The 13,218-nt window shown below is 38.5% G+C and overlaps 1 non-coding gene across 1 annotated transcript; it reads left to right on the forward strand.

The window, feature by feature from the left end:
• The first annotated feature begins 4,493 nt into the window (after nt 1–4,493).
• On the forward strand, nt 4,494–4,565 carry TRNAS-GGA. The gene has a single exon. It is a non-coding gene; the product is annotated as a tRNA-Ser (tRNA).
• Nucleotides 4,566–13,218: the final 8,653 nt, after the last annotated feature.

Raw genomic sequence — 13,218 nt, forward strand, 5'->3', positions numbered from 1 at the left:
AAGATGTGGAATGGAATACTACTCCGCCACGAACAGAATGAAATGGTTGCCATAGGGGGTACTACTCCGCCATGAACAGAATGAAAATTTGCCATCTGCTGCAACATGGATGGACCTGCTAAACGAAATAAGTCAGGGAAAGACAAATAGAAACAGATAGTTATAGAGAATAAACTAGTGGTTACCACTGAGGAGAGAGGAGGAGGGAGGAGCAATAATATAAGGGTACGGGAGTTAAGGGTACAAAGTTTCATGTATAAAATAAACTACAAGGATATATTGTACAACACCACAAGGATATATTATACAAGAACTATGTCAATACTTTATAATAATTATAAGTAGACTATAACTTTTAAAAATTGTGAACCACTATATTGTATACCTGTAGCTTATACAATATTGTACATCAACCATACTTTGATTAAAAATAAATAAAATAATTACATTAAAAATAGAAATAATAAAAATTTTAAAGTGGGATCTAGACTTAATCAATACCATTGTGCTCAGTCACTCCGTTGTGTCAGACTCTTTTCGACCCCAGAACTAGCCCACAAGTCTCCTCTGTCCATGGAATCTTCCAGGCAAGAATACTGGAATGGGTTGCCATTCCCTCCTCCAGAGGATCTTCTTGAGCCAGGGATAAAACCTGTGGCTCCTGCATTGGCATGTGGATTCCTTAGCAACCAATCTGGAATGACTTGAGGCAGTTCTGCCTGAAAGCAACAGGATGGACTGAGGCTGATTACAAACTAAAACTGCGCTGTTTACCAATAACAAGCAACGTGCAGAATAGTGAATCTCTACCATAATGGCTCATCATTGTAAAAACAGTAAGCAAAAACTTTGCTAAACGTACTATGAAAAAAAAAAAAGTGCAATTTTAGTTAGATAGCTATTGTGGTGATGTCCCCTTTAATAAGATGAATGTTAAGTTGATATACCTAATTCAGTGTAACAAAAACTACAAAAGCATATTGGCATATATGGCTCAGGGAATCACATGATACCTCAGAGAGCTCACTTTGCCTTGGAACCACAGTGCCCTCTCCATCAAGAAGGCTTTAGGACTCTTGCTGAAGACGTTGGCACACCTGAATTAACAGGAAAAAAAGATGGATTGACCCATCTTCTAATGCCACTTCCCGGGAGGACAACAGTGGAAAATAGTTGTCTTAATTCTGGTCCAATCCGTAGATTAAATGCTTTCCTTCAGTGAAAGAAGATAGAACCACTTTAAAAAAAATCAGCTTTGTTGAGTTATAAATTATATTTTTTTAAATGTAAGGATTTTATTTATTTATTTTTTAATTTTACTTTACAATACTGTATTGGTTTTGCCATACATCAACAATGTAAGGATTTTAAAGTATGGTTCAAAGTAAAAGCTGTGTGACCACCACTCCCACTAAGGATAAGGAACAGTTCCACCAATCCAGAAGTTCCCCTCATATCACTTTGTAGTCATACCCTTCTACTTATAAATTTGACTTCTGTCATCACAGGCCTTCCCTGGGGGCTCAGTGATAAAGAATCCACCTGCTAATGCAAGAGACTCAGGACACGTGGGTTTGATCCCTGGGTCGGGAAGATCCCCTGGAGAAGGAAATGGCAACCCAGAAGTCTTCCTCATGTCACTTTGTGGTCAGTACTCCTCTACTTTTTTTTTCTTTTTAATTGTATTTATTTAATTTTGGCTGTGCTGGGTCTTCCTTGCTGCTCGGGTTTTTCTCTAGCTGTGGCCAGCAGGGTCTACTCTCTAGTTGCACTGCCTGGGCTTATTGCAGTGGCTTCTCTTGTTGGGGAGGACAGGCTCTGGAGTGCGGAGGCTTCAGTAGTTGTGGCTTGGGCTCAGCAGTTTGTGGCTCCCAGGCTTTAGAGTGCAGGCCCAATAGATGTGGCGCATGTGCTGAGTTACTCGGCAGCATGTGGTATCTTCCTGGCCCAGGGATTGAACGTCTCTTCGGCATTGGCAGGCAGAGTCTTTACCACTGAGCCAGCCTCTATTTGTTCATTTGACTTCTATCATCACAGCTTAGTTGCTCCTGTTGTAGAATGTCATATGTAATCATATGCTATGCACTGTTATGTGTGACTTCTCTCCATGTGATATTTCTCAGATTCATCCATGTTGTTAAGCCAGCAGAGGTTAATAGAATTGTATTGCTGAGTAGTATTCCTTATGTGAATGGATTGAAACTTCCTTTCACCTGCTGAATGATTCTAGATTTGGCTATTATAAATAAACACCTAGCAGTGAAATTGCTAAGTCATAGGATGGGTTTTTGTTTAACTGTATAAAAAAGATTGAAGGCAGGAGGAGAAGGGGACAACAGAGGATGAGATGGTTGGATGGCATCGCTGACTCAGTGGACTTGACTTTGGGTGAACTCCAGGAATTGGTGATGGGCGGGGAAGCCTGGTGTGCTGTGATCCATGGGGTCACAAAGAGTCGGACATGACTGAGTGACTGAACTGAACTGAATTGAATAAGAAACTTTCAAACTATGTTTCAAAGTGACTGCACAATTTTGTACTCCTGTGGACAATGTAAGAGAGTTGCATTTCATGTTGGTTTTAATTTGTATTTCCTTCGTGACTAATGTTGAGCAACTTGTATGTATGTGTGTGTCTATGTCTGTGTGTCTGTGAAAGTCTGTGTGTGTGAAATCTCTTTTGAATCTTTTCCTCATTAAAAAAATCTGATTATCTTTTTGTTAGTGGGCTGTAGGGGATGTTTAATATGTTCTAGATGTAAGTTCTTTTGCATATATGTACATCATGATTATTTTCTCTTATTATGTGTCTTCATTTTAAGGATCTCTTTTGAAAAACTAATTTTTTTATTTTTATGAAATCAAATTTATATTTTTTTTCTTTTTGATGTCCTAAGAAAACTTTTCCCATTCCAAGGTCCAGAGGGTAATCTTCACAAAGATACTTGTCTATATTTTCTTCTAGAAGTTTTACAGACTTAGGTCTACAGTAGGTTTCTAGTTAGCTTTTGTGAAAAATGAGAAAGAGAAGAAAAAGCTCCTTTTTAAAACAAATGTTGAGTTATTCTAGCACCATTTGTTGAAAAGACTATTTCCACATTGAATTATCTTGATGCATTTAAAAAAATCACTTAACTGTGTACAATTTTATTTTTAAAATTTTTAATCCTGTTTCACTATCTATTTGTCTATTCCTATGCCAATACCATGCTATTTAATTAGTTAGCTCTATAACAAGTCTTGAAATCAGATGTTACAGACTCTCTGTTCTTCTTTTACAAAGTTGTATTGTCTAATCAAAGTCCTTTGAATTTCTATATGAACTTTGGCATTAGTGCATCAGTTTCTATCAAAGACACTAGAATTTTGGTGAGAAGTGCATTGAATCAAGAATCAGCCTTTTAAAAATATTGTCTTTTATTTCATCACTATGGTATATCTTTCTAATTAGTTAAATATTCCTTAGTTTCTCTTAGCAATGCTTTATGGTTTTGAAGCAAGGAAGGACTTTGAAAACTATAGCAAGCTATTTAACTGGTGGCTCAGAGGTTAAAGTGTCTGCCTCCAATGTGGGAAACCCGGGTTCAATCCCTGGGTCGGGAAGATCCCCTGGAGAAGGAAATGGCAACCCACTCCAGTATTCTTGCCTGGAGAATCCCATGGACAGAGGAGCTTGGTAGGCTACAGTCCACAGGGTCACAAAGAGTCAGAAATGACTGAGTGACTTCACATTTTAACTACTTTGATAAAATAAAAAATATTCCTTGGAAAAAATGTTTCAAAAATTGATGTAAAAAGAAATTTTTAAAATGTAAATAACATTATATGAGACATTCTATTCATAATTACTAAGTCTCTTCTTTAAGTCATTGACATCTCTGTATTACTGATCCCACAATTTCACTTCTAGGCTTATACTAAAAATAATTGAAAGCAGGAACTCAAACAGATATTTGCATATCCATGTTCATAGTCAGACCGTTCACACTCATGCTCAGTTGTGTCCAACTCTTTGCAACCCTTGTACTGTAGCCCACCAGACTCCTCTGTCCATGGAATTTTCCAGGCAAGAATACTGGAGTGGGTTACCATTTCCTTCTCTAGGGGATCTTCACAACCCAGGGACTGAACCCACATCTCCTGTGTCCTCTGCATTGCAGGCAAATTCTTTACCCACTAAGCCATAAGGGAAGCCCCCATGTTCATATAGCGTTGAAATATTATTTAGCTTTAAAAAAAGAAGGAAATTCACGGAATTCCCTGGTGATCCAGTGGTTAAGACTGGGCACTTTCACTACCAGAGCTCGGTTTCAATCCCTGGTCAGTAACTAAGATCCTGCAAGCTGCATAGTGTGGGGAAAAAAGATTAAGAAGGAAATCCAGATACATTCTATAACATATATGAATGTTGAAGACATCATGCTAAGTGAAATAAAGCAGTCACAAAATTACAAATACTCTATATGATTGCATTTTAAACAGGTATTTGGGGCTTCCCTGGTGGCTCAGAGGTTAAAGTGTCTGCCTGGAATGCAGGAGACCTGGGTTCGATCCCTGGGTTGGGAAGATCCCCTGGAGAAGGAAATGGAAACCCACTCCAATACTCTTGCCTGGAGAATCCCATGGAGGGAGGAGCCTGGTAGGCTATAGTCCAGTTAGAGCAGTTTAATTCATAGACCAAAAGTATAGTTGCCAAGGGCTGGGAAGTGGGTTGCCATTTCTTTCTCCAGGGCATCTTCCCAACCCAGGAATTGAACCCAGGTCTCCTGCATTACAGGCAGATTCTTTACTGACTGGGATACAAGGGAATCCTGAAGAGGGGGCAGTAGGAAGTTATTATTTAATGAGTACAGAGTTTCTGCTGGGAAGGTGGAAGAAGTTCTGGAGACAAATTGTGGTAATGGTTACATAAAAATGTGAATGTACTTAAAGCCACTGAACTTTGCACATAAAAATGGTGAAAATGGTAAATTTATATTATATATATTTTACTACAATAAAATTTTCTGACAGATTTCACCAGTGAATGAATCTATCTTCAGCTGGAATATTCCTTGGTGGGAAGAATTTTAGCTATTAAATTGATGCCTTTAATATACTTAGATACACTTACATTTTCTATTTCTTTCTGTGTCAGTTTTGGTGGGTTGTGTTTAATTGTCCATTTTTTAATACTACTCAGCTATAAAAAAGGAGTGCATTGGAGTCAGTTCTAGTGAGGTGGATGATCCTACAGCCTACTATACAGAGTAAAGTAAGTCAGAAAGAGTAAAACAAATATCATATACTAACGCATATATATGGAATCTAGAAAAATGGTGGAGAAGGCAATGGCACCCCACTCCAGTACTCTTGCCTGGAAAATCCCATGGATGGGGGAGCCTGGTAGGCTGCAGTCCATGGGGTCCCAAAGAGTCGGACACCGCTGAGCGACTTCACTTTCACTTTTCCCTTTCACGCATTGGAGAAGGAAATGGCAACCCACTCCAACGTTCTTGCCTGGAGAATCCCAGGGAAGAGGGAGCCTGGTGAGCTGCCATCTATGGGGTCGCCCAGAGTCAGACACGACTGAAGTGACTTAGCAGCAGCAGCAGCAGCAGCAGCAGAAAAATGGTACTGATGAACCTATGTTCAGGGCAGCAATGGAAACACAGACATAGAGAACACAGGGATTGTTTGTGGACACAGGGCGGGGAAGGAGAGCGTGGGATGAATGAAGAGAGCAGCATGGAAACGTATACTGCTGCTGCTGCTAACTCGCTTCAGTCGTGTCCGACTCTGTGTGACCCCATAGAGGGCAGCCCACCAGGCTCCCCCGTCCCTGGGATTCTCCAGGCAAGAACACTGCAGTGGGTTGCCATTTCCTTCTCCAGTGCGTGAAAGTATAAAGTGAAAGTGAAGTCGCTCAGTTGTGTCCGACTCCTAGCGACCCCACGGACTGCAGCCTTCCAGGCTCCTCCGTCCATGGGATTTTCCAGGCAAGAGTACTGGAGTGGGGTGCCATTGCCTTCTCCAAACATGTATACTACCGTATGTAAACTAGATTGTTGTTATTCAATCGCTCAGTTGTGTCCGCCTCTTTGAGACCACATGGACTGTGGCATGCCAGGCTTCTTTGTCCTTCATCTCCTGGAGCTTGCTCAAACTCACGTCCATTGAGTCGGTGATGCCATCCAACTAGCTCCTCCTCTGTCATCCCTTTCTCCTCCCACCTTCAATCGTTCCCAGCATCAGGGTCTTTTCTAATGAGTCGGCTCTTCACATTAGGCGGCTAAAGTACTGGAGTTTTTGCTTCAGCATCAGTAAACGAGATAGCAAGTGGGAATTTGCTGTATGACTCAGGAAGCTCCATCTAGGACTCTGTGCCAACCTAGCAGGGAGGAATGGGATGGGAGGTGGGAGGGAGGTTCAAGAGGTAGGGGACATATGTATACCTATGGCCGATTCACGTTACTGTATGGCAGAAACCAACATGATATTGTAACACAATATTAATCCTTCAATTAAAAAATATTTAAAAATTGTCCTTTTTTCCAAATTAGTGTCTTTATTAGCATGAAGTTGATTAAAATGTTCTGTTATGCTTTTAATGTCTCTAGGACATGTTGTGATATATACACTTTTATTTTTAATATTGGTCATTTGTGTTCTGTTTTGGATAAGTTAGCTAGGATTTTTACTTTTTTTTTCTTTTCTTCTATCATTATTATTGTAACTTTTTAAAGTGGAAACTTATCTCATTGATTTAATCCTTACTTCTTTTCTAATATAAGCCCTTATAATGTTATAAATTTCCTAGTTTGGTTCCACCACACAAATTTTGATATGTTGTGTGTTAATTACCATTGAGTTAAAAATATTTTCTAATTTCCCCTGAATTTTTTTGATCTATGAATTATTTAGAAGTGTACTATTTAGCTTCCAAATAGTTAAGGTTTTTATTATCATTGATTTTTATCTAATCATTTATTGTCAAAGAACCTACTCTATGTGATTTTATTTTTTTTTAAATTATTGACACCAGTTTTATGGTCCAGCATGTAACCTGTTTAGTGACTATATCCTATACGCTTGAAAAGATTGTGTATTCTGCACTTGTTAGATATAGACTTCTATAAATATCTATTAGATCATCATATTTGATAATGGTCAATTTATACCCATACTGATTTTGTTTTTGTCTGCATGAATTACTAATTATTGAAAGACTGCTAAAACCTCTATTTTCACCCTTAAATTCTTTTTTTGTTTCATATTTTATTAAGTACTATTTTAATATTATAACATTTTTGTGACTATCTTTTACCCATAATCTACAAATATATTATCTTTTTGCTATATTTTATCAATAAAAATGGTCCTCTTAATCTCTGTTATATACATCTCTTGGGACTACTTTGTTAGATTTTAACATAATAAGTAACATGCTTATTCTTAGTGTTTTGTGACATTGTTTTTAACCTTTTACTTACAACCTGTGCTTTGTTTTTTCCTTCTTTAACTAGCTTGACAACTTCTATCTCTAATTGGAATGTTAATCCATTTATGCTTAATGTGTAACAAAGTTTAGCACATTGCCATTTGTTTTTTATTTATGCCCTTTGTTCTTTCTGATTTTTTTTCTGTCTTATTTTGTATTTATTGAGTATTTTATAGTATTATTACATTCCGTCTTTTCTATCACCTTTGAAGGTATACTTCATGATTTCATTTTTAGTTACTACTTTAGGAATTACAATGTGTATTCTTACCTTATTCACAATTTGCCTCACACCAATTATATTGTTTATATTTAATGCAAGAAGCTTATTACTCTGTTTACCTTCTTTCCTTCTATTTTTATTATATATTTACCTCTATATGAAATACAAAATTCTCAATGTATCATTATTATTTTACTTTAGTCAGTTGACCTTTAAAAAATTAAGAAAAGAAAAAATAATTTTATATTTCCTCATATATTATTATTGCCAGTGATCTTCATTGCTTCCTGTACATTCTAATTTCCTTTTGGTACTATTTTCTTTTACCTGAGAACTCCCCATAGCATACCTTGTAGTGTGGGTTTATTGGCAGTAAAGTCTCTTAGCCTTTACATTTGTAAAAAATGCCTTTATTTTCATTTTTGAAAAATATTTTTTGCTGAATATATAATTGACTCATTTTTGTCTCCATAAATATGTTATTCTATTTTTGTCAAACTTCTGTTATTTCTGATGAAAGGGTTGCCATTATTTTTGTCATGGTTTTCTTTTATGTAATATGACTTCTGGCTGCTTTTGAGATTGTATGTCTGATTTATAACAATTTGACAAATTTGTGCTTTGAAGTGTTTTCCTTGGTAATAATCCTGTTTGACTTTCACTGAGCATCTTGGATCTGTGGATTTTATGTTTTATCAAACTAGGAGATTTTTGGCCATTAATTCTTCAGTTTTTCTGGTCTGTTCTCTCTTATCTTCTTCTGGGACTTTTTAATACTGTTCAGCATGTCATTGAAGGGACTTCCCAGGTGGTGCTAATGGTAAAGATGTTGCCTGCCAACATAGAAGGCATACGAGACATGGGTTTGATCCCTGGGTTGGGAAGATCCCCTGGAGGAGGACACGGCAACCCACTCCAGGATTCTTGCCTGAAGAATCCCATGTACAGAGGAGCCTGGTAGGTCCACAGGGTCACAAAGAATGGAACACAATTGAAGTGACCTGCACGCACGCATGCATGTCATTGAAAGTGTTTTGTTTTTTTCCCTAGAGATTGCATGATTTCCTGACTGGGTGATTTCAATTGACTTGCTTCTATGAAGTCATCCTTTCTTCTGTTGTGGTCAATTCTCTGTTAGTCCCATCCAGCAAATTTTATATATTAGAGATAATATTTCTCATTCTAGCATATCTATTTGGTTATATTTTTCTCTAAAAACTCTCCAATATCCCCAATTACTTATCTTTTTACCATTATATTTATCCTTTCCTGTAGATACTTTAAAACATTTGTTATAGTTATTATAAATTCCTTTAGGGACTATTCTAACACTTAGTTTACTTAAGAGTTTCTCCTGACTTTCTTTCTTGACTGCAAGTCATATTTTCAAACTTTTTTTTGCATGTTTTATAATACTGTATGTTGGATAACGTATCTAAAGGAACAGTAGGTATTGTAGTACATTTTAAAAAGATACCACACACCTGTGTGTGTGTATGCTCAGTCAGTCATGTCTGACTCTTTGCAACCCCATGGACTATAGCCCACCAGGCTCCTCTGTCCATGGATGTTTCAGGTAAGAATATTGGAGTGGCTTGCCATTTCCCACTTTAGGGGGTCTTCTCGACCCAGGGATTGAAACCTTGACTCTTGCATCTCCTTGTCCTCTCTATATCATACACCTATACATACATATTAGGTTACATCATATAATATCAAATTATATATAAATCACACATATTTTCCCAATACGGAACACTATTCCCTATGTTAGACAGCAGATGAAAAGGCTGATTTAACCATTGATTTAGCTACTTTGGGTCACGGTTGTGACTTTAATCCCTCAGACAACATCTTGGAATTCAAGCACCACAAATCTAGCATGCTGTCTCTTTGCTTTTCATTCCAACTCTAACTTTTTCCACAGCCACTGGAATGACTGTTGTTGATCTCACCAGACATTGAATCAGGTAGGGTTTTGATTGCAGATTCAGTTAGACTCATTTTCTCCCTAGCATCGGATGCTTTGAGTGTGATTTCAAGCCTTTCTCCCTAGGACTGAGATCAAATATTGTCCGACAGGAAATCTGCAGAATCTTGAGTCTGCTTGACCTCCAAACTGCAAAATGGATAGATTCGTAGACCTGAAGATGGAGATCTCAAGACTAAGTGAAAGTCACTAAGTAGTGTCCGACTCTTTGCGACCCCATAGACTACACAGTCCATGGAATTCTCCAGGCCACAATACTGGAGTGGGTAGCTGTTCTGTTCTCCAGAAGATGTTCCCAACCCAGGGATTGAATCAGGTCTCCCACATTGCAGGCAGATTCTTTACCAGCTGAGCCACAGAGAAGCCCCGATCTCAAGACTATTAGATATCAAATATGACACATTATGAAACTGCAAAACAGTGAGACTCTCAGACCTTGAAAATATGTTTGCAGAACCTGAAACTGTTGGGCTTGTGAGACCAGAAGTTTTCCAGACCACAAGACTTCAAAACTGTAGGACTGCAAGATCACAAAGACTTCTAGTCTGAGAGATTGTTAGTTGGCAGAATGATCTCTGAATTTGGAGCTTCTGAAGATTCAAATCCAGTAGGTCAGCCCAAAGGATTAGGAATCATTTATCAGACTTCTCATTTGAACAAACAGCATCATTCTGTGGTAGTATTGCTTCTTTAACTGCTTCCGATCTCAGCAATGTTCTGTTCTTTGCTCACCCATCTCTCTGAAGTTTTGATTCAGCTTTAGTAGTTTTAGATTTCTTGCTGTCCAGAGCTCTTCATTAGTAGGAATTTTTGTCTTGTCCCTTGATTTCTCATTTGGTGCAGCACCAAACTTTCATATCCTTCCACATCTTAACTGGAAGCAGAATTCCACTGAAGTTATTTGAGGAGGTGGGAGATGTTGAGAAATTATGCCAGTAGCTTCCACCTGTACCTTTCTCCACTTTTCCCACCCTGCTATGTCCCCTTGTCCTTTGGCTTCCATCCATTTCAGTCAATGGGAAGAAATTGGGGTATTTATTCCTCTACCTGCCTCCCTGCTGAATTGTCAATGGTTAGATGAGTTCCTTAAATATCAGAGCTCCAGTCAGGAAGCCCTTTCAATATTATCCTCTCTGTCCCCTTATTCAGGAAGCTGCTCCCATCATCCCATGGGACGGTAATAACATTCTGCTGTTACTAACTCCAGGATATGACACTTTCTGTCATGGTTTCCTATGCTCTGTCCACACCTTTGTAAGTATTCCTCACAGTACCCAGTTTGAAAATGCAATTTGTATTTTGCTGATACTGTGACACAAGGAGTTTCAAACGGTGCACTAGAACTGGCACCGCTGAGATGCATGGTGAGGGAAAAAAACAGACTCAAGCGTAGAAACTGAAACGTGATAACAGATGTGAACTTGAAAACCAGGGTTGCAGAAGTGGCAAAAGCACAAATAAGCACTGTCATTAGAGTTCAACAAAGCTTTCATTTTGGTCATAACTTGTACCAGTACGGTACAAAATGATGACAGAAAACCATGATGTGTGTTCATAGGAAGTTCAAACTCTAAAAGAAGAGATGTAATTTAAGCAAATGTCACAGTGTACCATATGCAAGCAAAGTGACGTCTGCATTAGAACTGACTGCACGTGAGAATTATCCAAGGGTCTTTTTGGAGCTCAGTCCACAGACCAAACGTCAAACTTCTGGGCTTGATAACATTCCTTTCAGTCTTATTGTTTAATGGTTACAGACTATGAGGGAGACCTGGATTTATGCCTTTTTCTTACCTGTCAATTAGACCCAGTTTAAGAGGTATAGCAGATGGGTGAATTCTCAACTATCATACTTTGTCAACCTTGAAAATAAGTACAAAAAGTTCACCAGCACACATTCTTTTTTTTTTTTTTTGACCAGTGCCTTCCTCCCAGGACGTGCACAGGTGGGAAAATGAGTGGGGTCAGAACTCTTTTCTGCTCACCCAACATAAATTATTACTTTCCATTGGAGAATGGTTATTTGCAAGCTTGCTGTAAATCTTGCAAATGAACACTTGCAAGGCAGCAGAGAGCAGGCTCTCACATTCCCTCAAAAAAAAGACGGGGGGGAAGGGAGCCTAGGAAATCATCTCTAACTTCCCAGATCAATAGACAGAGGGACTTCATAACTTCAGCTCCCAAAATAGCAGGAGAGGAAGGCAAAAAAAGAAAAAGGAAAAAAAAAATAGTTAGGCATGCTGATTGCATTGTTACAACTTAAATTGTACTCAGATGCGAACTCTGACGTGCCAAAAACAGTGAAGGCCCAGCCTGAAAGATCAGAAAAGTGACATCTGGTATTGGATGCCCCAGCAGACATGACTAATACCATTGGTATTGTGTAGATTCTGCCTTTACTAATTTAATATTCAAATATGAGGGTCAGCCCCATGGTGCTCTGCAGTAACAGAAGACATAGGCATCTCAGAAGTCACCTCTCGCCCCCAGTATGGTTATTTAAGGGGACTAGAGGTCTATCTCATGGGCTGACCAAGATGAGCGCTGTTATTTGCACATGTTCATTAAGATCCTTTTGTTTCGTGGCTCTCACACATGGTTGAGCTATGAGGGAGCCCTGAGAACTCATCCATAACTTGTAATAAATAAATAACCTCCTCATAGTTTGCCCCTTGGTTATTTGCTTTATGCCAGAACATTTTAGTTTTACACATACACATGCATGCAAATGTATTTCTCCACCGAAAATAGAAACCTGATGTCCCCCCATGACTTTTACTGCTGACACTCAAGAATACCACATTGGTTTGAGGCTGGTGGCGGGGGGATGGCCGGATTCTGACTACATCGAAAGAGTTACACTGGACTCCATGTGAATCTTTCTAATTGTCAGATTTATCAATTTGGCAAATATTTACTGAATACCTGCTAAACACAGAGCATTGTGCTAGGTTCAGAGGCAGTTATGAAGATGAATAAAATAACTGTGCAAATCGTGATTTTATCATGCTTTCAGGATTCCAAAAAAATAATCAGAACTTTTGAGTAGCTCTGGGATTTACTAGCAAGGTCCAAAAGGCCATTAAATGATAATGCAGGGTTTTGTCTTGAAGCATAATAATGATAATAAGAGGCATTTCTTATTGACTGTTTGCTATAAGTAAAGCACTGCACTAGTCCCTTCACAAGTAATACGTCAACAATCTTATAAGATACACAGGAAAATCAACAGGAATCAGGAAAGACATAAATGGAAATGAAAGGCCTATATAAGATCATGTAGCTTACTAAGAATTGAGCAAAGATTCTATTTTTCAGTCTTGTTGTTGTTCAGTCTCCAAGTTGTGTCCAACTCTTCACCACCCCATGGACTGTAGCAGGCCAGGCTTCCCTGTCCCTCACCATCTCCTGGAGTTTGCCCAAGTTCATGTCCATTGAGTCAATGATGCCTTTCAACCATCTCATCCTCTGTCACCCTCTTCTCTCCTGCCTTCAATTTTTGCAGCATCAGTCTTTTCCAATGAGT

The sequence above is a fragment of the Oryx dammah genome, unplaced genomic scaffold, assembly GCF_014754425.2.
Source record: "Oryx dammah isolate SB20612 unplaced genomic scaffold, SCBI_Odam_1.1 HiC_scaffold_4, whole genome shotgun sequence".
Taxonomy (NCBI): Eukaryota; Metazoa; Chordata; class Mammalia; order Artiodactyla; family Bovidae; genus Oryx; species Oryx dammah.